Below are 26,515 nucleotides of genomic sequence, written 5' to 3'. Positions count from 1 at the left end.
AAGACTTCTGTAGTGAGAGACCTTTGCAATGATGACAAGGCATATTTTGTTTGCTTAAGGAAATGAATTGAGCATTGCATGGATTAATTTAAACTTAAATAAATCCAGTGGCTCCTTGAATTTCTACTTGGGTAGCTAAGCACTGCACTCATTAGCTAGTGTGTTATTCTGTCTTTTTCTTTCCTCCTTGCAAGCCAATCAGGTAATAAAATTAATTAAGTTAGCATACACAGTGATTCTCATTCAGAAAGCATAACATTACCCCCGTTTTGATGCTTTGTCACATGCAGCTAATGACTGGAAAAGCAAGAATTAAAATACAATACTGGCATCTTGGGCAGGTGAATGCTTGTAACAGTGTGCGGAGCAAAACTGTCCCACATCCTATCAAAGCATGAAAGAACATTTTCTCATACATCTTTGGGCTGGTTTTCATGCCTAAATTTAATGAGCATCTGATTTAAACAACATGCTAGACTTTTTAGTAGCACAGTGTGTTTTTATCTCCTTGATAGGCATTTTTCCACCATCACATGCAAGAATGCTTTCTGCTGCTTACTGTGGACAACAGATGATGATCACTTCTTGACTGCTGCTGAAAGGGTTTCATTTCTCGCTCTGAACTTTCCAAATCAGAGTGCAAAGGCACAAATTCCATGACAGCAGATACTACATGTGCCATGGACAAATATTAGGCAGTGTTAACTGCTACAGTGATGATCAGAAGGATTAGAGACTAATTTGAGGATGTTCTTTGGGTAGCCAAAAAACAGAATTGTACTGTTCAGTCATCCCTAGTTGCTTTCTGTTGCACAGAAAGCATCTCCCACAGGCTTCTCTACATGGACATGGCCTGTTACTAGAAAGCTGACTCAAAAGTCTCTATGTGAAGAATTATTATATTTTTACTGAAACGTGTTTGTGTGTGTGTTTGCATTCAGTCAAGCGAAAAATAATTCAGTGATGTTTACTGGTAGATGAAGTGCTGTTAAGTCTGGTATCAATTGCTCAGTATGCAAAAGGAGCACAAAATACATAAAGAGAAATCCCTGAAGTATGATCTTGAAAGTCTTCATGGAGTAAGAAATAATACAAAATAAATAAGTAAGTATAGAAACTAGTTTCTGCCAGGGATCATTTTCTAATTTATCCCCAAATCACATCTGAGTAAAAGAAAAAAAAGCAGCTGAGCATGATCTGTGCTAATGCTAACTCAGAGCAGTCCTATTACTCCTGGATGAACTTCATGATGCTGAAACAATTGAAATAAATAGATATTTTTATTTCCTTTAGCTGTTGCTCTTACTTTCTATGGGTATGCCTCTAAATTTTTTAAATACCTCATATACATGGATTACATTGCTAAGCTTCTTTTCAGCCTTGAAACTTGGTTTTTTGTTTCTGTCACTTTGAGGGATTGGATCAAAAAATGTGAATTGTGCCTCTTTATCACACTTGGATCAGTTACCAAAATATTGATGATTGTTCTTCCATACCTAATGAGAACTAAGCGAATAATTTCAGCCAAAGTAGTAATTTGAACAGAGTCCATATATTTCATCTGAGCTCTCTACTACTGACAAGAAAATAATATTTAGGGTCTCTCACTGCAATCTCTTTAATTATTCAAACCTCAGTTGGGCTTCCTGATACTGGGTGGAAAAAATCTGAGTAACAATTGTAACTATATCTTGTTTGTATTGATTTATTGTAGCTCATTCTATTTTTCCATAAAACAGTTAAAGACCAAAGTAAAATATCAATGAATACCCATTCTGTAGTACTAATGATTTTTAAAATAACTGATTATAAACTACTTTAGGTATCTAGATAACTTGACAAAAACCTTGGCAGAGTCTAAATCGCAATACATGTATTAAGGTTACCGCTTTTGCTGCATGCAAAGGTACTTGCAGAAATTACATTTATATTAGCTACTGCTTGATATTGAGGTTAGTAAAGGGTTTGGCACTTTAACTGGAACTGTTATTTATAATGGGACAGTGGAAACCTCCACGTATTCCAGCTCTCTTTACCCCAGCCATTGTTACTCTAAGTAAAATTGCAGGCAGAAAACTGTAAGGCATTGAAATAATGTTAAATTTGCTCTAGTTTTCCATGAAACTAGTGTGCAGTATAGATGTGCAACATCATTCTTATTAATCCAATTATTTACTTTCATCTGCAATGATACTTTTTGTTCACAATCTGCCACCAAGTAATTCCTTTTCTAAAGTCTTTTTTCCTTAAGGTTAAATGCTTCCCTTTTCCAGCAGACAGGATTCCTTTTAGAATGGATGAAAGCATGTTTGGGCGTATGTTAGAAAAATGCCCTAATAATACCTACCTTGCCTTGAAAAAATAACTGTTTTCATTCAAGTTGTTATGCTCATGATAAAGTCCTCACTTCTTAAAGGAAAAATCAAATTACGTTTATTATCAGCTTCTTTTTCCTTCCTATTTTCCTTAGCAAGTCTTAGTCATGCTGAACTATTAGTAACCTCATATCCCTACTCCTGTGTAAAAGAACGTGGCATGGAAGATGCTTATCATTCACACAGGAAGCTGGCATATGCCATTATGGTGCATCTAAGCAGGAGCTGCTGAATTAATAAACTGCTCTATGAGAAAAAGCACTCAATTTTAGGTGTTGCTCTCCAAGAAATTTATGAACCAAATAAGAGAATTCAGGGGATACAAATAATTTTCAGATGTACAGTAAATGTGACCTAGAAGGAAAAATTGAATGCTTTGCATCCAAAGAAGAGTGGAAACATAGATACTTCACTGACTAACAGAAGAATTTTCTCAAGCAGAAAAGAAATGGTCTGTCTTCCATGCATGTGAATGACAGGATAAGAATTGTCAGCTGTAGAAAAAAAGACAGAGATTTAAATTGTGCATTAGGACAGCTTTCCTAATGGTAGATAATCAAGCACTCAAATAAATGGTCTGAGGATGATATGGAGTTTGTAACTTGGACAAACATCAGTCACAAATTAAATCAATACTGCTGAATTTGCCTTATGCAAAAAGATTGGCCGGATGATCTTTGTATTTCCATTTCAATCTTATTATTCTGTGACAGTAAATGTCGTAACTGAGGATCATGTTTTTAATGAGGCAAAGTGTCTGCCTTATGCAGTATCAGTTTATGTGACTACAGAGAAAAATGTTATTTCTGGGTTTTCACCAACAGAATTAATTAGTTTTTCTAAAAAGTGGCCTAGGGTGGACCGGTGTAGTTCAGAAAGACAGACACATTTGGTCTGGGATTAAAGTTTATGGCAGGATTTTGCATCTGTCTGGAGCTGATTTGTAAACATACACCAGGCAATGATAAAATCGTGTGGAATGTGCTAATATTACATATTATATGAACACACTTAATATATTGCCAGTTTTGCTTACCTGCTACCACTACTGGAAAGATTTGGAGTAGTGATGATCTGATGTTCTGCCATTCTTTCTTCTGGGACTCTTCTGACTTTAATGACCATCCATTTTGAGGAGGAAAATCCTTATGAAGCTAGCCAAACAGTCATCAGTTTGCATTTCAGAAATACAGTACTGAACAGCATACTTTTTGTCATCAGTCTAATTTGTAGAATTATTTCTAATTGCCTAAACAAACTCAAAAAATGAATTAATTGGAATATGTCCACACCACTTAGAGTATGGTTAGTTTATCACTAGGCTAGATTAGATTAGGTTAATTAGATCTGTTTTTCTGATGCTGAGATTAGGACAAATGACTAGTCTCACTAAATTGTCTTGTTCCGTGAAACTTCAATTTCCTGTTTAGACATAGCACTTGAGAAGAATGCTGCCATAGGACACTGGCAATAAACACTGTTTCATTAGCACGAAGCTTTGAGTGTTTGGTACTGTCAGAGTGTGCTGTCAAGAAACAGAGTGGTCATTAGCATTCTACTAGAATTCACATTTATTTTGATATAATTGAATTCTCTTGTCCTGTGCTTCAGTTTCGCAGTGGATAATTAGACATCAAGACTTACAATTTAAATAAAGAACTTTTTAAATTTATGTGCTGTGCTTGCTTTTTATTTGCCAGGTGGCGTTTCTATTAGAGCTTTAACTTCCTCTACTAGTTAGATTTTTTTAGACTTCATAAGTTAGATTGTTACAATTAATGTCCAGTTATAAATATATAGCAAAACTGTCAAAGAGCATCGGATTGAATTATGAGTCAAGTTATGCAATAAGGCTAAAGGTTCAGAAATGCAAAGTAAGACCTTTGGTTTTACCTGTACTAAAACAATAAGAATGTGCAAGACAGAAATTCTGTTGTCACCCAAGGGCAAGAGATGCTCTGACTGACATAACTTCTTCTGAAGGGGGTAAAGCTGTGGGTAAGCAGGGCTTTAGTGGCCTAGACTGCATGCACACTGCCTTGAATATATGTTCTACTTTATATATAGGCTGCAGCTTGATATATGAAGCAAAAAAGGTTATGCCAAAATTTCTTGGTGGGAGGAATAAAACATTTACTGTCATCAGGTACTTGCTAGACAGTTTTAAACACAAAATAAAAGACAGCTGACGTCTGTTCTGACTTTGCCAGTCTGTTTTCTGTCTTCTAGCAGAAATCAGAGCCATTTTGACTTTATAAGTTTTCCCTTCATTCTCGGAAACTGATCATATTCTTGGATACTAAGCATTTCCATAAACTTGGAAACTAGCACATTTCATTAGTGACACTTTTCCTAAAACATTTCCACCAAGCTTTCTGTATTCAGCTTTCTGCACTATACTTCTATTTAATATCAAAGCATAAATAGTTGCAATATCTTTTCTACAAGCCTTCTGATAATTTCTTCTTCAGCTCTGTTGATAGCAAAAATTTGAAGAAACTTAGAAAAAATACCACACCTAAGGCAGTTTGTCTTATCCCTCATTTTCTTATCCAATATTTCTATCTGCACTAAATAGTTTTCTTCTATGATGTCAGATGGAAATTATCATAACTGTAACCTGCTGGGTTAAATACATTACACTACAAATGAAGTATTCTCTGTTTAACATTGGATTTTTATCTCTCACTTTTATTGATGTATATTTCCTACTTTTTTCATTTTAAAGAAAGAACACTATTTTTCTCAAATAAGGTTAATACGATTCCATTTTCTTACTTCCATGGCTTGGGGACATTTTGCAAAAAATGTAGTAACTTCATACTGGATAGGCAAGTGACAAGGACATATTTGTTAAGATTAGTGTAGAACAGATGAGACCAGCCGCTGCTGAGAGAACACAAACTTATTGGGAGCCTTTGAAATTCTCATTGACTGGATTTGGAAAAACCCAGGATTTGATGTTTACAACAGGAGCAGCTGGATGCTTGAAAATCTGTTCTTTCATTTGTATGCTTAAGGCCTTTTTCTAAACATAGAATTTACTCTGGCTTTGTGAAAGTAACCTCAGGGCTTATCTACATGAGTATGTTTGTGACAAATAAACTAGGATATGAATTTTTAAGTGTCATAGGGGGTTCCCACAGAGACGATACTCTGGGATGTAAGTGCCTTGCTGTAGCTAAGTTTCATCTACTGGCAGAAGAACCAGTTCTTTCTGCATTTTGCAGCTTTGTAGTCAATTCCTTCTCAAAAGTTCCTGTTCTTTGAGTTTTTAATTTCTGAGCTGTTGAAATAGGTTTATTATCTCTCCCTGAAAACTGTTCTCATTATTACCTAGAATATTTCAGGTGCAACTACAATACTATAGCAGCATTACACCAAGTTGGTTTTGACTTCTGAGACAACTTGTGTGCTTCTGCCTTTATATATTGTGTGTTAAAAAAAGAGGATTTAAAATCTATTTTCCCCGAGTGTGATAAAGAAATTAGTTACTCCAATCTGAAGCTTTTTAAAATTCTATTTCTTGAATATATCTGCCTACTTAGTACTGACTCCTGAAGTAAAGCAAGTACCACAGAGCAAACTGATCGAACGTTCCCTCTGCTGCTCCTGCAGAGTTTAATGGAAATTGTGACATCCATAATTGTCAATAGGGTGCTCAGCTCTTTTATCTGGGACATACATTTTTTTTTTTAGCAGATATTAATGTTATCTTTCTGTATTTTCACCGTAAATTTGCTACTTTCTGAGAGATGAAGGTGTAGTAGGAAATTATGGAAGTTACATAAGTATCTTAACTATTATTTTTTATTATTCTCCTCACCAATTCAGTGTAGAAATAAGCAGACCCCCAAAATCTCTCTCCTTCCCTCTCCAGTGGGTAAGCTTGTAAAAAATGTGAAATACTGAACTTCCTATGTAATAAACATATTCGCTTTGTGCAACAGGGAGCACTTCTGTTTCCATTATTTTCTCTACTGAACAGGATTTTTCCACTTCATATGTGGATTAACTTTGATCTGTAGTTCTGCAGATGCAGTTTTCAGGTAATGTACCAGAGAAACCAGGAATCTGCTGCCTGATGTTGGATCACTGGGTCTGGGAGAAATTTATGCTTGTATGGCAGCATGATGGCAACTCCAGTTAAAAACATAGCAGACTTGGTTAACGTAAAGTTCCTCCTTTATCTTTATTTGCTTGACTTTATGTGCCATGATACCTTCAAGCGATGGAAACAAACTGAAACAACACTGTGCTAAGGAGGAGAGCAGCAAATAGGACATATTACTTGGGTAAAAGGGAAAATAGTTAAAACCAAATACCTATCTGCCTTTGTAATGTGCTAATGGTCATTTATATCATAGCACAAATTGTACTGGAAGATTGCCTTCCCACCCTGCCCCATAATTCCCAAAGAAGAGTCAGACTTCTTATGTCTCTTGTGTATTCACATTGTAAGCACTAATAACTGAGTTTTTCATAGTTATTCAGTGTAACAGAAGTTATAACAAGAGGATAGATTTGGCAGAGAAAGGGGGGTTTATCTCTGCTATACATTCTAAAGAACTACAAAAGAAAAAGGAATTAATTTCTCTTTTTTCCTTTTTCTCTCTCTCTCTTTTTTTTTTTTTTTTTTGTGTGTGTGTTCACATAATGAATTAAATTCTTTAAAGAGCAAAGTACATCAATAACTTTCCTCTATTCAAGGAAGAATCTGTATGGGTATGTGGGAGGAGAGCACGTGCTCCTTTAAGGATACCTGGGCAAGGATCTTTTTAAATGCAACAAGGGATGATAAGAAGGCAGAAGCCAGAGACAAAATATGTAGAGACACAGACCTGACAAAACAAACATGGAGAAAATTACAAGTAACAAACCCTGCCACTCACACTAGTTGATGGGCTATCAAGAAATTACAGATGCCACCTCCAAGAAGATCAACCTGGACTTTGCAACAGATAAGACTGTAAACCAGGACTGGGAGGGATGTGGGAACTGACAGAGCTGTACAAACCCATGGTGGATGTGCCGGGAGGGGAAGGGGAGCAGGGAGCAACAAGGCAGGGGTAGGCAGGAAAGGAATAAAAGGGGTGGCTTGTTTGTAAAATGGGCCGGTCAGTACGCGTGTCTGGCTGAGCCCTGCGCCTGGCCACCAAAGCCTATCCCATTTTATATCTTTGTCTTATATCTTTTTTTTTAAACTAGCCCTCTGTGTAATCTCACTCTCTATCCTGTGTGTGTGTGCTACATGGGCCAAGTGCCAGCTACTGGTGAGACTTCCGTGTATGAGGGGATGGGATGCCAGCTCCTGAAGTCAGACCACATGTTGGTCCCCTGGCCCATGGTGTCAGCTATGACAGTGAGTGGGGGCCTTTAAATCCAGCCATGGGGCAGGAAAGGTGTGTGTCCCAAATATCAGCTGCCGGGGAAGGGTGACCAGCACGAATGAGGCAAGTGAGGGGCTCAGCACTGGCAGCTGGAGTGAGACCACATGTCACAGCCTGTGCTGGAGGTGACCATCTGTATCTTTGTCAGTCCTTGTGTGCGTGGGGACTCGTGTGTGTACTTGTTATTACACATCTAACTGGACCAGCTAGGATGAGTCTGTGAGTACTGCGTTATGCAGCAAGCATTGAGCTGGACCAGCTGGCAAGTTGCCCTTTGAACTCGCAACCAAGAAAGCAGCAGCCATGTCCTGCAGCCTGGGCAGAGGCCCCAGGTCCCCGAGGCACTGGGTTTGGCTCCAGTGGTTGGTCAGGGGGGATACCTGAGCTGAAGCAGCTAGAATCATGGACATGCTCCTAACACCCCATAACAGCATCTTGATAATTTCTCTCTTTTTTCAAATTGCAAAACTTCACAGAAAGTCTTCTAAACCCCTTCACTGTATAGCATATGCCAGTGTACTTGGGACACATAATTTTTTAATAATGTGGCTTCAGTTGAACAAGGAGGTGTGGTAAGCAGTTCAAAGCTGCTGTTACCTAATACACTAAATCGGAAGAAGAAGTAGACACTTAGTTTTACTTCTTGTAAATATCTGTATTATGAGGTGACGGATTTAAACTACTGTTGATGACCATCTCCATGACCTTTCATAGTAATACAAATATTTTTTCCTAAGCTTACCTGAACAGGTGGCTGATGAAGAAGGTCCCAATTTATCTTTCTTTGTGTTGAAGTCATTATAATGACTAATTCAAAGAATGATTCCTCCTGATAGCTACCAGCTATTTGAATTAGTTACTGCTCAATGACATCTGTTTTACAGTTACTGTAAAATATGACAAACTGAAAAGATATGCCCAAAGGATCTTTCATGCAAATGTGCACTGGGCAGGTTTTCCTCAGCTGTTTTGGTAACTGTCTACAAGCAAGGCACTGTTGGTTAAGAGAAACAGCAGAAGTCTGAATGTTCAGGACTACCACACTTGCTGGTTTGAGTTAGCGGAGAGGTCAGAGAATATCAGCAGAGTGAAAGATAAGATGAACATGGTCTTAAGAAGCCAACAAAAAACCCCACCCAAACCTTCCTCAGCTAGAAAAAGCATGAAAATATTTACACATTTTGTGTTGTGATGAAAAGTGGCTTTTGCAGTCTAATCTTGAAATTCAGGTTTCTGACAACTGCTCATTCAAATATTTGAATAAACAAGGAATTAATTATTTGCATAATTCCCTTTCTCAGCACAGTGACCTTTCTTCTTTTTCTTTCCCAATGCTTCATTTTCCTAGAATTTCATCCATGTTCTCTTCCACAAACACGGCCAGCTCCCATTACTAGTTCATCTACCAAGGAATAATTACACTTTCATTGCTTAGCAAATAGTACTCTCGTACTGCTGCTTTTTCCTCTGCTGCATTTTCAACTTTTACAACTGTGAATGTGCTTGAGAGAGGCACAGTAATCACAGCCAGGAGAGCTCCACAGTCATTTACTGCAAGCTGCCTTCTTTGTAATTCTTGTGCACACCCACAGAGACTCCTCCGTCTGCAGGAACAAGAGGCTGATCACAGGTCTGCGAACCATGCAGGTGCCAGCAAGGGCTGCTAAGTGCTGGACAACTGCTGAGGTAGATTTCTGCCCAGAAACAGACTGCAATTTCAAATTTTTAACGCAGAGAACTTGATTGACTTACTATCAGCAGTTATCATTCTAAGCTAGCTTTCGAGCAGCATCTGATGCACAAAGGATTATAATAGCCTTCTGGACAGCTAATCTTTTGCAATCTATCCCACCTCATTCACTTTAAAAACCCATCCCCAGTCACTGGATAGCACATAGCTAATTCTGCAAACAAACCTAAAGGTTTAAACAAAACTGAGCAATTCAGCAACAACAGAAAATAAACTTGGCAGCTTCTACTGCTTCATTCTGAAATTGCTGCTGGGGGAGGGTGGAGGGGGTGGTGTGTGTGTGTGTGGGCATCGAGGAAACAAGGATCACTTACTTTAGATGTAAATGCTGTATCTTTTCTTACTCATGTGTGATGTTTCGACCCTGGCTGGATGCCAGGTGTCCACCAAAGCTGCTTTATCACTCCTTTCTTAGACCAGACAAAGGAGAGAAAATATAAGGAAAGGCTTGTGGGTCAAGATAAGGACAGGGAGGTCACTCAGCAATTACCATCATGGGCAAAACAGACTTGAATTGGGGACATTAGTTTAAATTATTACCAATCACATCAAAGTAGGATAATAAGAATTAAGCCAAAACTTAAAAAAAACACTTTCTCCCCACTCCTCCCTTCTTCCTGTGCTAAACTTCACTCCCAATTTCTTTATCTCTTCCCACCATGCACCAGGGAATGGGGGCTGTGGTCAGTTCATCACATGTTGTCTCTACTGCTCTTTCCTCCTCACACTCTTCCCCTGCTCCATCGTGGGGTCCTTCCCACAGGAGACAGTCCTCCATGACCTTCTCCAAAGTGAGTCTTTCCCACTGGCTGCAGTTCTTCATAAACTGCTTTAGCATGGGGCCCTTCCATGGGGTGCAGTCCTTCAGGCACAGGCTGTTCCAGTGTGGGTCCCCCGCAGGGCCACAGATTCTGCTGGGATCCTGCTCCATCCTGGGCTTTGCACAGGGTCACAGCCTCTTTGGGGCATCCCTGTGCTCTGGTGTGGGGTCCTCCATGGGCTGCAGGTGGATATCTGCTCCACCATGGACTTCCATGGGCTCAGGGGCACAGCCCGTCTCACCGGGGGCTTCACCACGGGCTGGGGGGGAACCTCTGCTCCGGTGCCTGAGGCCCCACCACCCCTCCTCCTGCACTGGCCTGGGTGCCTGCAGGGCTGCTGAGCTTACATAGTCTCACTGCTCTCTTCTGCTGCAATTGTTGTGCAGATTTTATTTTCCTTCTTAACTATGTTATCACAGAGGCACTATGACCATCACTGATGGGCTTGGCCTGGCCCAGTGGTGGGTCTGTCTTGGAGCCGGCTGGCACTGGTTCTGTCAGACATGGGGGCAACTTCTATCAGCTTCTCACAGAAGTTGCCCCTATGACACACCCCCCCCCCCCCAAAAAAAAACCTTGCCATAGAGACACTCTACATCATGCAATGAATGTGGCAAAGCCTGTTAGGTTATGTGACAAAAGGTCCCTACACCTGCAGAGGAGCACAATGGCTACTAGGAACCCAAATTATGGACTCAGAAGAAGGCACAACTTGTCCAGGCCCCTCCCAGCCTCAGCCCCATGGTTTGGCCATGAAACCCATCAAGACTGAGATCAAGGTGTATCTGAGCCCAGATGCTGGGGGAGGGGTAGGGGGTCCACCTTATATCTATGAACACACAGACATGTTCCCCATTAGTAGATGTCCATCCCGCTCAGCCGGAGGGGGGAGCAGAATGAAGCCACTGGAGCTGTTTGGATTTGGGTGACTGCTCTTCGTGTTTGCCTGTGCTGATCTGGGTGGCTGGCACATATGGTATGTATGTGCATTCGTGTGCAAAAAGCATGCTTGGTCTTGCTGCTGATCAGACCTGGGGACATGGAGCTGCATCAGCCTTGCCTCTGTCAGGCTCTTGGATCTGGCTCTATTTCTCTTAACACAATGAGCACACCCTCTAGCTTCTGAAAAAAATCAATTATGATCAAAGACACATATTCTTTCTTCTCTTCTCCCTCCCTAGTTTGCTCTGTGTTCAAATTTTTCAGTCCTGATGTGATCAGAAAGTGCTCAGCAGTTACCTATTAACTTTCCCGTGCTATCTCCATCACAGTTTTCAAATCAAACTTCCCAGCATTTTAAAGACAGCTCAAACTGCATATAGTTCCTGAAACCATTTTTGCCTTCTTTATACTTGTTGCAAACTGACCTTTCCAAGAACAGTGAGTGAGGAAGAGTTGGGTTTTTTCTAATAAAGACTGATCCAAACTCTACACTGAGCTGCTGAGAGAAAAAGATGTTGATGTGCTGGTGGGATGATGAGGTGGAGAATGAGAACAACATTTCAAGTTCCAATGATCCCTTGACTACTTTTCTCTTTCCTATACTCTGACCTTTGCTCTGCAGGTCCTGAAGGGGACCTTTTACCTTGCACTAAAGCAACTTCTCACCTGAAGCACATTCAAACTGGAGTAAAATGGCCTCAACAGCCATTATTACAGCTGAAAACTTCCACTTCATGCTTTAAGAGTCTTTTTCATAGAAATGTTTTTCAAGTACAATTCATGCAAAACTGTGCTTCAGGCCTGCCCATGGCATTTTTCCACATATTTTCCCTTTGTTCCACTGCACCACAATTGTCTCCACCCAAGCCTGCTCTCTCATTTCTCTACCTCTGGGATTTCTTAGGGACTAGGTGACCTGGGGCTTCTGCTTTCCTTTTTGCCTTTGTAGCTAAGTTGCACTAGAAGAGACTATTTTTAGTCAAATGAGGCTAGTGTAGGAAGTTTTAAACAGGCGTGTCTGGTATTTTTTCCTTCTTGTATTGCAAAGAATTGCAGTCTTACTAGAGCAAGTCTGCAGAGATGCAGAGCACAATCACCCAACTGCTGATGTGTATCTAAAGCTACAAAAAACCAACAGGTATTTAGCTCTTTTAAAAGTAGGTATGAACTGCTTGGTTTAACACAATGAAGCATCACAGATTTCAAGCATTTATTATTGTCTTCTGCTCCTCCACCACTCCTTGTTTAGTTTTGATGGATCATCTGTTACATTAAAATGGGTTATAATTTCTTCAAACCCAGATCCATTTTGCCGGTGTGCTAAAATGATGTTGCATAATAGAAACCTCAATTGTTGCACTTACTGTGATTCAAATAATATTGACAGGATAAAAGCATCTGAATCCAGGCAGAAAATATATTTTATAGTTCGTCACAAGGAAACTGTATTTCATGTTGTCTTGTATAATAAAGAGTTTATGCCATTTTGGTAAGTTTAGTTTTAACTCTTTAACTGACTGGTCCAAGACTCAATGTAAATATGCAGTTTTTAAAATGCTGCTTCTGCTTAGTTTGAGTACTTTCAAAATCTGGACAAAAAGAGGAAGTATGTAAGCCTTTTCTGTATATATTGATTTGACAGAATATTACATCTAATACAATGTAATATGATATAACATAGTGTAACATAATATACTAGACTATAATTTTTAATATATTTATTTTCTATTTTGATTTGGCTCATGCTTTTTCTTCCTTTTTTGTTATTATTCAGTCAAATGTTAGATGTAAACATTGTTTTCTTTTACTAAAAGAAGCTGTAGGCAAATTTGGAGCTTTCCATGATTTACTAATGACGTTCAGTGATTCCTTCTGTAGTTCAGGTCTGTAGGATAGATACACATGTTGTTTTCTATATTAGTCCTGTTGCAGAAATGGGGATGCAGATGGGGAAAACTACTCTTTATGAAAGGTGAATGTAACTATGACAACATTTAACCTGGGGGAGAGGGAGAGAGGGACTCCCCCCTGAGCACATACTAAGGAACTGATATACTCATGAAAGCTGTAGACCACAGAAGTTAAAATGGGACAAGATTTCCCTGTGTATTCCCATAACTGTTACCCATTTAAGACTTGGGAAAATATGCTGCAACTAGTATTTTCCTGGCATTTTCATCATCTCTTCTGTAATCTGTATCTTTTAATTCTACAGAAGTTACCAGTTGGTGGCTTGTTGTCCAGGGAATGCTGTGTGGCATAAAACAGGTTAACTTATGTCATGTAGAGAAGAATGAAAGGCAACAAATATAAATTCTATCAATTTTACTGGGAGTTGTACTTCTCTACAGTTCATAAGTGAGCAGTGATCTGTAAAAACAGTTTCAGATGAATAGGTTTGGAAATCCAGATTTCTCATCCAAATGCTACAGGAATGCTGCAGTCAAATTTGGTCTTGAGGGTAATTGATATTTACAATATAATGGGAAACCTTATGGTGTTTTTAGAAACCTAATTATTCTTTGTTGCTATAGTATCCTAAAAATTTTGATAGGAAAATTGAGAGCAAGAACCTGTAAATGAAATAGAATGGCATAGTTCCTGCCCATATAATGAAAAGAAAAACAAAAATATATGTCTTTGAGAGAGAAGTTAGAAAGAAACCTGAATTCATAAGACGTCTCTGAATGAGTCTTCTTTTATCAGCTGCCTGTTCTGTAAAATGGATATGATGATCTGTGAAAGAAGCTTGGAAAGTACAGCTCATTCTGCAGTGAACAGCTTTTAAGCTGGAGACTTACTGGAATCAAATATTCAAATCCTCTCCTCAAACTGAGTTTGCCCTCTACATTCAAGATACTAATTCTCCACATCAGTAGAACTGTGAAATAATTTAATTAATTTAAATGTGATGAAGCACTGGGATGCTTTGGATACTGGGATGCATGTTAGTTCTAAGCAATCAGGACAGGTAATTTTCCCTTCCAACTAAATGGACAGACTTTGACCAAAATACCGTAACCATAGCATTAATGCATGGAAATACATTAATCATATAAAAGGTAGTGATGTTATTTTCCTCCACGCCCTGTGGTCTGACAGATGAGCAATGCTGCTGTCACTCCAGCACGTTCGGCATGCTGGCCCCACATATCCCTCAGGCATATGCTTAGATCAAGGCAGAGGTCTCTAGGACTAAAATAAGGTGCTTGTTTTGTGTAAGAGATTCATCTGTCAGAAACAGGACTGGGTAGGTAGGTCAGGAAAATGTGGTACACAGAGGAAAATACACATTCTGCATACTTTACCTTATTTTTACCTCATAGTCATGTGTAAGAATGCCTTTTAGAGATATTTTCTACAGAGCTTGTGTGTTACTTGACTGCCACTTGCCAGAAAAGTGAATTGTTGTACCCCTCAAGAGTGGCTCTGGAAGTGAGTGTTTTTCATGTGCTACAGGACACGTTGTGGATTCAGCACTGATATGGGGACATTGGGTCCTGCTGGACCATGTAAGAAAGGACCTGTCATCTGGGAGTGGGTTGAAAAGGCCAGGTAAGACTTACAAATGCCATTTAGACACTGTGGTCTTCTCTCAGAAGAAATATTTCCATCCAAATATATCACTAGACTAAAACTGTGACCAGTTCTCTCCAGACCAGAGTACTACTGAGTGGTAAATCCCTTTATATGGATGATTGTTTTTTGCCTTTTGTGTCTGTTGATGCTTTTAGAAAAGAAGCTGGTATTTATGTATTTGTATTTTTCCGGTTGTATATACTGAAAAGCCAAGGAACATCTAGAAAAAATGACTTGCCTGAGGTTACTTAGGAAACTAACAATACAGTGAAGAAGGAACTTCTTTACTATGTTATCTGTAAGAGTGTGCTATGCCCCTGTATGCTCCACAGTCACACTCTGCAAAGTCTTTTCCAAATTACCACAATTCAAGAATGACTGTTGATGATGATGGGAAGCAGCTGAATTTGGGGAATATCCTAACTTGTTCACCTCACGTTACTTTTCTAAGAGGCTAATGTAGTGTGCTGAACATCAGGGTTTAAATTATGGTGCTTCTTCAACTGACAATGAAAAACACAGCAGAAGCAATTTGAAAGGCAAATGCCTGAAAGTTTACCATGGTAGCAACAGTTACATGTCTGATCTTGTTTGTGGACCCCAGGAAATTTTGTGGCATTTAGAACTGCATTTGTATATAATGTAAGGTTCAACGTGCATGTGGAAATGCAGCAAATAACCTGCTTGTAGTAAACCAGTTGTTGAATTGAGAAATGGTTTTGATTTCCTGTTAAAACCAGAATTTGTCTGTGCATTCAAGCATGTCTCCAAAAATCTCCGCCTCAGCTCCTTTCTCCCAGTTCTCTGATACATGTGTTTGTATCCTGAGCTTTTGGAGTGAAAGAGCAAGACTTATAATTAAGAGCTGTCCTACCTTACTCTGAGTGGAATTACTAGAGCTTGCTGTGATGCAAACAAAAACCACTGATGTAAGCAAAACCCAAATGTGGTAGGCAAAACAACTACAACAACAACAAAAAAAGCTTAAGTTGTGAATGCTGACTGGCCGCAGATAATTGTGTGTGTGTGTGATATCTGAGTGAGTGAGTGAGTGACACAACCAAGCGGGGTAAAAGCTCTGATCTTACTGGCCCTTAAATAAGCCCCAGTAGGCAGGTAGACTATGGGTGCACTTGAGCACTTAAGGTTTGTGAGAAGGTGGAGCAATGAATAGAGTGGCTTACTTTGGCACTGCAGGGCTTTCTTATCCATCCACAGGTCCCAGCAGAACTGCGTTAAGACTGTCCGAGCTGACAGTCCTTGCAAGGTAGCAATGGGGTACAAGAGAAAATACACGAAGCCTAGACAGAATAGGGTATCATGTCATGCTGACTCAGGATAAGCATAGTGTAAAGGTGAAATAAGGAGTGATTTGCAGTGGGTCTCAAGAAATAATCCATCTGAACTCCATCTTAGGCTGGATGGGTGCCTGTTGGATATTAGAGGACTGTGCCCATGCCTTTACAGCATTTTGAAGACACAAGATACAGTATCAAGGAAAACTGGCTAACTACAATGATATTATAGAAGCAGAAATTAGTGGCCCAAATTTTACTTTATGTTTACCAGTGAAATGACTTGTGGCTGACCCACAGCATTAGAAGTTTACCAGTGATCCAGAAGTTACTGTAGGAGGTTACTGTCACAAAGATGTAGGAGCATCATTGTGGTGGCTTTCAGCTGGCTAAACACAGTGATCATGGGATATGTGAGATAATCGGCTGGCTTGTAGTTGCTACCAGGGGATCACAGGTCTCCCACCTACTACTAATACCAGTCTCATGAGAGTGTCAGAAACAGCAATCAAAGCAAGACCTTCATGCAAACTAAAGCTCTGAGCAATATTAAATTCCTGTGGAAAGAATGAATAGTGCTACCTTCCCCAAAGCAAGTTGGCTTTATATTCACGTATATCATACAGCTGACCAGGATAACAGTCTTAAAAACAATAGAAAGCTGGTACTTGACCAGTTTTTAGCAATATGGTATGTTTCCTGTCAAGTTCTTGCAGTGCTGATTATGGAAAGGAATTTTACCATAACAGGCTATTCCATGCCTGTGCAACACTAGTGCACATGAAATATAAGTGCGGGTTATCTGCACTGCCCCTAGATAGTGGGCACTGCCCTCTGTTTGGTCCTTTGGATAAAGCAATGATCTGATATCTTTGGCAATTACCATCCTCCCTCCTACCCCTTGTCAGTGAGTCTGAATGCTGACCTAAAACCGTTTGCACAGCTTTCCCAAGTAGTTGTGAATGTCTGAAAAAACAGACCAGACTTCTTGCAAATAACATCGCTGCAGAATATGGATGGTGCTGTCACAACAGTCAGAAACAAATCAGCTTAGCTGGAATTGCCAACCAACTGAGATGCCAGTCTGTGGTTTTGCAGAGCTTCATCTTGAACTGTGTGGTGCTTTATATGGGTACTACTGTAATAAGACTTTGGTGATAAATTTCTAAAGCATTAATAGATATCTACTTTTTCATATGCTAGCCTTTTTGCTTTAATAGAACATTTAATAAAAATGAAGAGGTACACCATCATTTAGAGTATAAAACAGACAAAAATATTTTCTACTACAAATGATTGTATACACGCAAAGTAAGGAAAGGGTTCTTAGGCTTATGGCTTAAATGAAATGAAATAATATGTAGGGTATGTCATCATGATGGTTTCTTATTCTACAGTGTGCCCCTGAGTTCCTCAGATTGCACATCCAGACCTCCCCAGCTGGTTTACATCAGCCAATTGTCCGACCCTGTCACACCATAGTTCAGCTTTTAATTAGTGTTGGAGTTGAGAATGACATTGTTATCTGCATTTAGTAAGCTGCCTCCCCAAAAGGCTGTAATCAGCTTGATTTCTACACCACTTCTGCTACATATTGGCAGCTAAAGGAAGTATTTAGCAAATCCATCAAATATGACAAAAATAAGATAATCTTGAGAGTCTGGGAAGGTAAACCTAGGGGAAGAAAATCACCCTGCCTGGAGGAGTTACACTTTGATCACCAAGCCAAAAAGCCTGCGTGAGGGCAGGCCTAGGTGCTTAGCAATAAGCTTGCTTTACATCTACAATAAGCTAAAAACGCACACTGGTCAAACAGCTCAGCACAGCCAGCTGATTGCTGGTTAGTACTCATGGTGACATCATCCCTGATGCAGAGCTGGGTATGGAATCTCAGGCAATTTTAAATGCTTATTAAAGCAAACCACTGTGTCCACAGACAAACAGGCTCCCCAATGTTTGGCTCCAAGTTCTGTTCCCTGTGCTGCAATTGTAATTATCTGATGGCTGTGTGGCGTGCCAACCATCCTCTGATATTCATACCCATACAGTCTGCAGGTCTGTATTGCAGGAGCTTTCCTCTGCTGGTCAAAGCATTCCAATCTCTACGTATACCAAATTACATCAGCAGTTTTCAACTTCCAGCTGCAATTGTGGTTCTGAGTTACTTTCACGCGGTGTGGCCATCACCGCTCCAGCAGCGCGAACCTTTGCAGTTGCAGAACTTCCCTCTCATGTCTAAGGATTAGCACTAGATGGCAGTGCTCTGGTGTCTGTAAATTTTAAATTCTCCTGAAACCACCACCGAGGACGGAGAACAGCTTCTGGATTCACGGGGGTGGGGAGTGTTGCCATTACTGTTACATTTCTGAAGGCAGCACGCTACTGTGCCAGGGAGACAGCTGATGCTTGTTAAGTATTCGTGAAAACATCTGAGAGAACATTGACTTCTTAGGCTACTATGGAGTTTGTATTTTACTGGGGAGGGAGGAGATACCAAAATGCACAAGCAAAAGGGCAACGGACATGTAAAGGCAGGATGGGAAGTAAAGAAGCAGAACAACTTAGAAAGCTTTGCTCTTCATTTTAGCCTCAAAGAGGATATAAAAAGTACTACTGCTGAGTGGCACTGAAAGGGACGGTAGGCTTTTAGGACAAGAATAGGCTTTAAGGGATTGTGGTTTCCATGAGAACTCTTATTTTGTTCCTACCATCCCATGGAAGTTGTGTTGACACATCTGCCAACGCAATATCACAGTGCTTTCTTTCACAAAGTGGTTATCCCCCTTCTTGGTCTGTTTGAATGTATTGTTTAAGTGATGGGTTTACGCATACAGTATGAAGTGATGGCTTCCTGTGGACCTTCCCAGAAGGTATTTGAAGCCTGCTGCTCTCCTGAAAGGGGTGATTTTACAGTCAGTAGACATGATTTTAATTTCCAACTTCACTGTCAGTGGTTTCACAGTTAACTAGCGTGGATCTCCAATACAACATAAGATACAAGCATTAACCTCTTGAGATCAAGGCATTTCTGCCTCTTCTTTGGAAACAGCATCACCCTCTAGACAGTCATCTTCTTCATTGTATGCAAAGGAGTCTTTTCACTGAAACAGACATTTCTTAAAATGAGCTGTTAAAAATAGAAAAAAATAAGTAAATCCTTCTTTTACCCAACTCAGTAGCCTGCTCAGAGAGATGTCCAGGTCCCACTCACCATGCTTGTGGAGGGTTATTTCCCCTTCATCCCGCTTCCAAGGACAATGAAGCAAAGGAGAAACTTCCATGGAGTCCACTTTGCTATAGTCCAAAAACAGTTGGGGTACAGGTGTCCTGGACTCAGTGACATGCATATGCAAACTTGTAGTTAAATATTCCAGCATATCTAAGGGCAGGAAAGTCAAGTAAGCACTACAGAATATTTTATTAAATCACAGAAGAAAAAGAAACAAGAACAATAAAATAATATTTGCAAGAGGATTTTATTAATGCTGTAAATTGCATTCACAAAAGCACTCAAGAGCTCTCTAAGCAAAATGGAAAACATTCTTTTCTCTTTTAATGACAGATAACTTTTAATTTTTTATGACTGGGCATTGTGATCAATATCAGCAAGCTCTATCTTCCTTGCTTTGCATGTTGGAAAAAAAAAAAAAAACAAAACAAAAAAACACAAAGCCAGCAGATAAACTGCTTCTCTGAAACTGCATTTGTGTTGGCAGTTTATGTTTCTGTAATTTTATTAAAACCACTTACACACATCCAACGTGATTCCACCCACAAAGTCTGCAAAATAAGCTATTTAAGCTGCAGTGGTTTGCTGTATAAACATATTTATCAGGGCTAAATTGCCAGTCAGCATGTATGTTGTAGATAAACGGTAACAAAAAAAAGTACATATATCTCCTTTCATGTGGCATTTTCCTGTATTTTAATCAAATAATACTTTTTGAAATGTATCATTGTTCAGTTGAAACTCAACAACAGTTTTAGTAGAAATCCTTGCAGTGCCATTGCCAAGGTTAGGAATAAGTGGTGTTTTTTCTACACCAGCCCATACACATAGCTGAAGTAGAGAGCAACTGCTGAAGGTATCATCAGGCAGCCACATAGGAGTAAGAGTTCAAAGGAGAAATACAAGTCTTCTAGAAATTTCATGTCCTCCTTTTAATTATCTCTGTTCAGGTCTAAAAATATCACTCTTTTTTTCCTTCTGCGCCAACACAGGATCAGCAAACTTCAGGTCCTACAAAGGTTCAGTTCTGATGTGTAACCTCCTCATCTGAAAATGCTAGTGTTTGTTTCTCTTGTGACACTGTGTATAGTGTAGTGAAGCAATGGACACAAGTAATGACATGGGAATTTCCAATAAGATATAAGGAAAATCTTTTTCAGTGTGAGCATGGCTGAACAGTTAAAAGGTGCCTAGAGAGGGGCTGTGGAGTCTCCATTCTTAGAGATACTCAAAACTCAACAAGGCCCTGAATCATCTGATCTGACTGTCTGTGCCATGAGCAGCCAGTTGGAATAGGTGACCCCCAAGGGTCCCTTCCTACCTAAATTAATCTCTGATTCTGTAAATCTAACTGGAGAACAACAGGGGGAAAAAAAGGGAGAAATGATACAACTTTATGTTTGTGTGTGAAATAAGTAATCTGGGAATGTCATACTGTCCTGTAGGAAAAATAAATTCTCTCTTAATGTTGAAGCACCATATTGAGCTTCTATTTTGTCTCATTCTATTTCATTTTTCAGAGTGCTCAGTGGTTGGTTATTCCCAACCCAACTTTATCTCTTTTTAGTTATCTTGTTCCATCTGATTGCCTTTCAGGCTTCCCTGCAGATGGTGGTACATCCTCTTCTCCTGATGACTCTGCTTTGATGTCTGCGTTCATGTGTTTTGAAATGGTGTAATCATTCATGAAGCTCAAGTCAGCAGACCTTAATCTGTCTCTGAAGAATGCTGCATAGCATTGACAGATATAAGCTAAGTACTCTTCTTTCTGTGAACATGTGTGAATATAAATATTTTTCTCTAGCACTAACAAGACCTACAAAAGATAATCAAAGCAGCCTGGTTTCCAGCTCCTCCTTTGTGAGGCTGTAATACTCCAGAGCACTCTGTGACAACACCAGTCCTTTCTGTAAAGGGAGTTTCTTACTTTGAGTTCACTTTTTTCTGGGACAGATCTTGTCTTTCTGTCAGGATATAAAATAATCATAGGATAGGTACCAGAAATTATATTCCTTTATCTCCCCAGCTTCATCTCATTCAGGAAACTATTTTTTTTTAATTATTTTTTTTTCTTCTCTTTTCTTTTGTTTGTACCAGCCTTATTCCAAAATACTATGTCTTAGGACCCCAGATCTCAATTTATTTCTTCAAGAAACAATTTTCCAGATCCTTGGAAACTGTGTTCTCCTCTTCCATTGTGGACTAAGTCAAAAGAAGATAAAAATAGTGGGGGTTTTCCAACACAGAGGCTGAGACAGAGGAATGCAGAATGGGAAAAAAATGCAGCAAAACTATTATTAATGTTCACTAACTGCAGTTACAGGCACACAATATTGCAGATACTCCTCCTGTTTGGCTTTATGTCTTTAAGATCTCTGAAAATTGGTTTCACGATTGCTTTTAAACATTCAGTTTCTTGTCCCTGAGGTTTCTATGGTGTGTGGGTGTATAGTTATTGATCCAAAGGCCTTCACAAACATATCTATAAAAATACATATATATACAAAAATATATATAGAAAAAAGTGATACATCTTCTTCCTTATTATTTTAAAAGGAAACCTCAGTTTTTGCAGAGCTATGATAAACTCTGAAGATAAATTGTTCTACCAAATTTGCTCTTGATGAATCTTCTTGAGAGTATTCCTGATCAGCATCATATGTTCTCCTTTTTTTTTTTTCCTCTTTTCTAAACACAGATAACAGTATAAATATTTCTAAATAGTGCTATGAAGACAGGCCTAAATTAGGCACCTTTTAAATTATCCTGGGCTTTTTTATTCAGTTTTTTTGTATCATGAAACTATCCTGGACCATTCTGCCTATCAATTCCGCCCTATCAAGTTATTGACTTTCCTGTATGTAGACTACGTATATCTTATCTTACAGCTCAAAATGCCTACAGGATTTGGTCTGGAAGTATATACTACAAAGCTTCCAAAGGTATTGGTTTGCTTCCCCCAGACTCATTCTGAATAGCTCCTTTAATGTTATTTCGAGTGTCCTAATGTTCTTCCAATACTGGGACACTGTTCAGTGGTTTTGTTCTGTTTTATTTGCAGGAGAGGCAAAAAAAAAACCCCAAAACCAAACCACACAAAAGAATGAAGTGATGTCTGCACACTTCTAGCACTTTTAAAATCTTAGATTACTTCACTCAAAGGCACAAGACTATGGATTCCTACCAGTGTAAACCTGCACGTGATCATGTGATATGTGGATCAGGTTTGAAATCTATAGGTGTCTACAGCATGCGTGTGTATGTATGTATGTGTGCATGTGCTTATGTATTTTTCACTGTGTCATGGTTTCAACTGGGATAGGGTTAATTTTGTCCTTGGCAGCTGGTGCAGTGCTGTGGTTTGGATTTGATGCGAGAACAATGCTGACAGCACACTGATGGTTTGAGTTGGTGCTGGGTGATGTTTGTACTAAATCAAGGACTTTTCAGTTCCTTGGGCCCTGCCAGTGAGAGGGCTGGAGGGGCACGGGAAATGGGGAGGGGACACAGCCAGGGCAGGTGACCCAAACTAGCCAAAGGGATATTCCCTACCGTATGACGCCATGCTGAGTATATAAACTGGGGGAAGAAGGAAGGGGGGGGGGGACATCTGGCATTATGGCATTTGTCTTCTTGAGTAACCATTATGAGTGACGGAGCCCGGCTTCCCTGGGGATGGCCGAACACCTGCCTGCCCATGGGAGTGGTGAATGGATTCCTTGCTTTGCTTTGCTTGTGTGCGTGGCTTTTGCTTTACCTATTAAATTGTTCTTATCTCAGCCCTTGAGTTTTACATTCCTCTCCAATTCTCCTCGTCACCCCTCTGTGGGAGGGGGAGTGAGCAAGTGGGTGCGTGATGCTGGGTGTTGGGTTGCCAACGGGTTAAACCACGACACACTGCCTGTAGGTAGACACACTATGCTATCTGGCTTTAGTTTAGGTTGTTTTGTGTCATCTGAGATCTCATTATAAATTATATTATAGCACTAGAGAAGATTGCATCAAAGCCAATGAGCTTACTAAAAATGACAGTGTTCCAGCAGTGCACCTGTACTGCAAAGTAGTGGGGCAGTTCCGAAGTGGGCTTTGAACAAGTTACTTAATTGTGAACATACAAAAGAAAAATGTGAGATTTATTTTCTTGATTTTATTTTTTAAGGAAGTGCCAAGCACACATTTTCTTTCAACTTGGGGATAGAAAATAAACTGATTTGTTCAGATTTATGGAAGTTGTGACTGTAAGGGATTTTTAACAATGAAGTTATATTGTGCTGAATCCCAGACCATGAGAATCCAAATTACTGCTTCTACATCTAGCATCAGTATGTCTAAATTCTGCTTCACTACAGAGGTCCTAGTCATTAAAAAATGTATGATGATTTTGGCTTAATAAAATAAAACCTCATTGTTAGTATTTGTAGTGACTGAGCAAGCTTTCCTCTTTGGCTCAACTTATTTCTTTCTCCGCATTCTGCAGAATAGATGTCCTCTTGTACCTTATTTAGGTAAGTATAATAACACTTGGATTACCTACTATTGTTTGTGTTCTGAACAACTGATTCACTAGCAGGGTTTGGTTTACCCCCGTATCTGGGCTCTATGAAAAATAGTTTTCCACTTTTCCTTCCAGTTCCTTCCCTCTTCCCCTCTGCCATCTGTCTGCTGCTTCTACCTGCTCATTTCTCTCAGCTGTTCATCTCTGATTTGTGTGTGTGCTGTCTGAAGGCCAGTGTATTTTAAATACTGGCACACTTTGGAACCACTGTTAGACATGTAAAATGAGGACGATGATAGATTTTTTGTGCAAGTTTGTAATTAAACCTGTAGAAAGGGAAAGAAGAAAACATAGTTTCTATGTAGGAGGTTAATTAGTATTAATTAACAATCTCATCAGTTGAGATTGTTAGAAGAAAGATTTTATCTTAGCTATTTTGATTTTGAACTTCACAAACCTTAAGAACATAAAAGTTATTCCCTGCATTGGGGAATGGTTTCAAATCTATTTTTCCACTTTTGTGGTATAAACCAGTTTGGTCAATATAATGTCAATTAAGATAGATAAAAGAAAAAGTTAGACGTAAGCAGCTAGTTATTGCAAAATACAGCTTTGCAACTGAGAATTGCTATACGAACATATAGTATATATCATCCCTGCAAATAATCTCCCATTTGAACATATAGATAGAAAATAATGAAAATGAACAGAGGGGAAAATTGGAGCTTTTATCCCACAGTGCCTTGTGAAGAACATTTTTATGTTGGACTGAAGTGAAAGGTTGTAAAAAACATGACCTACTTAAAATCAAGCACTGAAAGCGAGAAGACTGACATGAATTGCTTATATTTTTGGTAAACCTTCTGGAGACCTCAGTTATTTGTCTGTCGTGCTAATATAGGCCATGTTGCCTTCTTAGAGAGATTGGTATGTTTTCAGATGGATGCTTGTATTTAGCTTCCTACCTTTTCTTTTATAGTAAAAAGTTTTCTCAGCTATGACCTCCTTGCACACCTTGAGCTCAAGGAAAGTATGAACTACTTTGTGTACGAAGCAAAGCTTTTTATTGTAAATGAACACAGATTTCCATTACTAGCTCTGTTACTGGCTTCTGACAAGATTTTTCTGTGTCTCTAGGTGTTCCATCATACTTTGTTGTGATTTGTCATGGCTTACAATATGCTAGCACTTCTTAGGATAACTGACATTTATGTACTTTTGTGAAGTACAAAGCTTTTACACCTTGGACTGCTTAAGCTGGCATTTATGTACTTCTGTGAAAGTTTCTGCATCTTTGCTTAAGCTAAGCTATGAACAAGTAAATTCATTTAATATCTTTGCTGGATTGTTAAAATCTGTCAGTGTATTTCTCTAGCAAAGAATATCTTGGTGCAAAACATCCTAATCTTAATTGATTTTTCCAAGTCCTACTGTATTGAAAAATCTAACATCTTAGAATTAGGATCCTCATAAGCTAAGTAATACTTGGGAGAAAAAAGCTTAATGGCTGCATCCAGCAACTCATTCATCATCCTAAAGAAAGTATTCTGATCTTCTGACAAATCAGATTACTTCTTGGTATCCAAAGTTCAAAACCCCATTTTTGCTAAGGAGAACCCTGACCTTTAAGTGGTTTTAAAAATAGTTTGGGTGTCTGTGAAGCAATCTCTGATGGTTTTGAATGGAAGAATGAGTCAGAATGGTTGAACAGATTACTAAAATATGTGACTGAAAAATTTCAGTTGCATTTCTACATAGTGCTCACACTCATGTAGATGGCAAAAGACAGATATACTTGTGTGCAAGTGTACACATGTGAACCTTTCTTCCAAAAGCAGATGTTGATATGCTTTTGAAGGAAAGGTTTGGTATGTGTGCTTGCATGTACCACAGGCCTTGGCCTCAGAGGCAGATAAGGCTTTGTTCTTCTGTGAAGGAATGAAGCTCAAAAAAGCTAGGGTTTGAAATCCTGTGAGCAAGAAATCATCTTGAAGTCTTTACTGAGATTTCCCACAGGACTTCTGGAACCTCCAGGAGCATTATGAGGGAAGAATCCTGCCTTTTCTGCTTTGTGTTGAATTCTAACTATGCCCCACTACAACTGGGGTTTTTTATTTGGTTTCAAAGCATCTCACCAAGCATATAAGTTTCCTTACCACCACCATTTTAACTGAGGGGTGAGAGATAAATGAATTTGGTCAAGGTCAGACTGTTTCAAATAAATACAAGTTGAAACTTTACTCATCAAAACACATGACTTTTAAAAAATTTAAAAAATTTTAAAAAATATGGATTTTACTGGATATCTGAGTCCTTTGTTTCCAAGTTTAGAGAGGCTTGTAGTAAATTGTGTAATTATATGGGGTTCCCTCATCTTCAGTCTGATAACGGGTTCACTGGGTCCATGAGGCATCACTGTATATCACACACAGCCATGCTGTCAGGAAAAAAAACCCTATTTTAGCTATCTTGTCTCCAATTTTCTTTGAGTATAAAAGCCACTCTCAGCCAGAGCACCTTTCACTTCACTACCTGTTGTTAGATTTATAGCTACACTATAATAAAGCACTTGAAATCTTTTATATGTTGAGGGAATGAAACTAAGCCAGCACTAACCTTTTTAAAATAATTACTGACTT

Source organism: Falco biarmicus, chromosome Z, assembly GCF_023638135.1.
Source record: "Falco biarmicus isolate bFalBia1 chromosome Z, bFalBia1.pri, whole genome shotgun sequence".
Lineage (NCBI taxonomy): Eukaryota > Metazoa > Chordata > Aves > Falconiformes > Falconidae > Falco > Falco biarmicus.
This window is presented reverse-complemented; position numbering follows the sequence as displayed.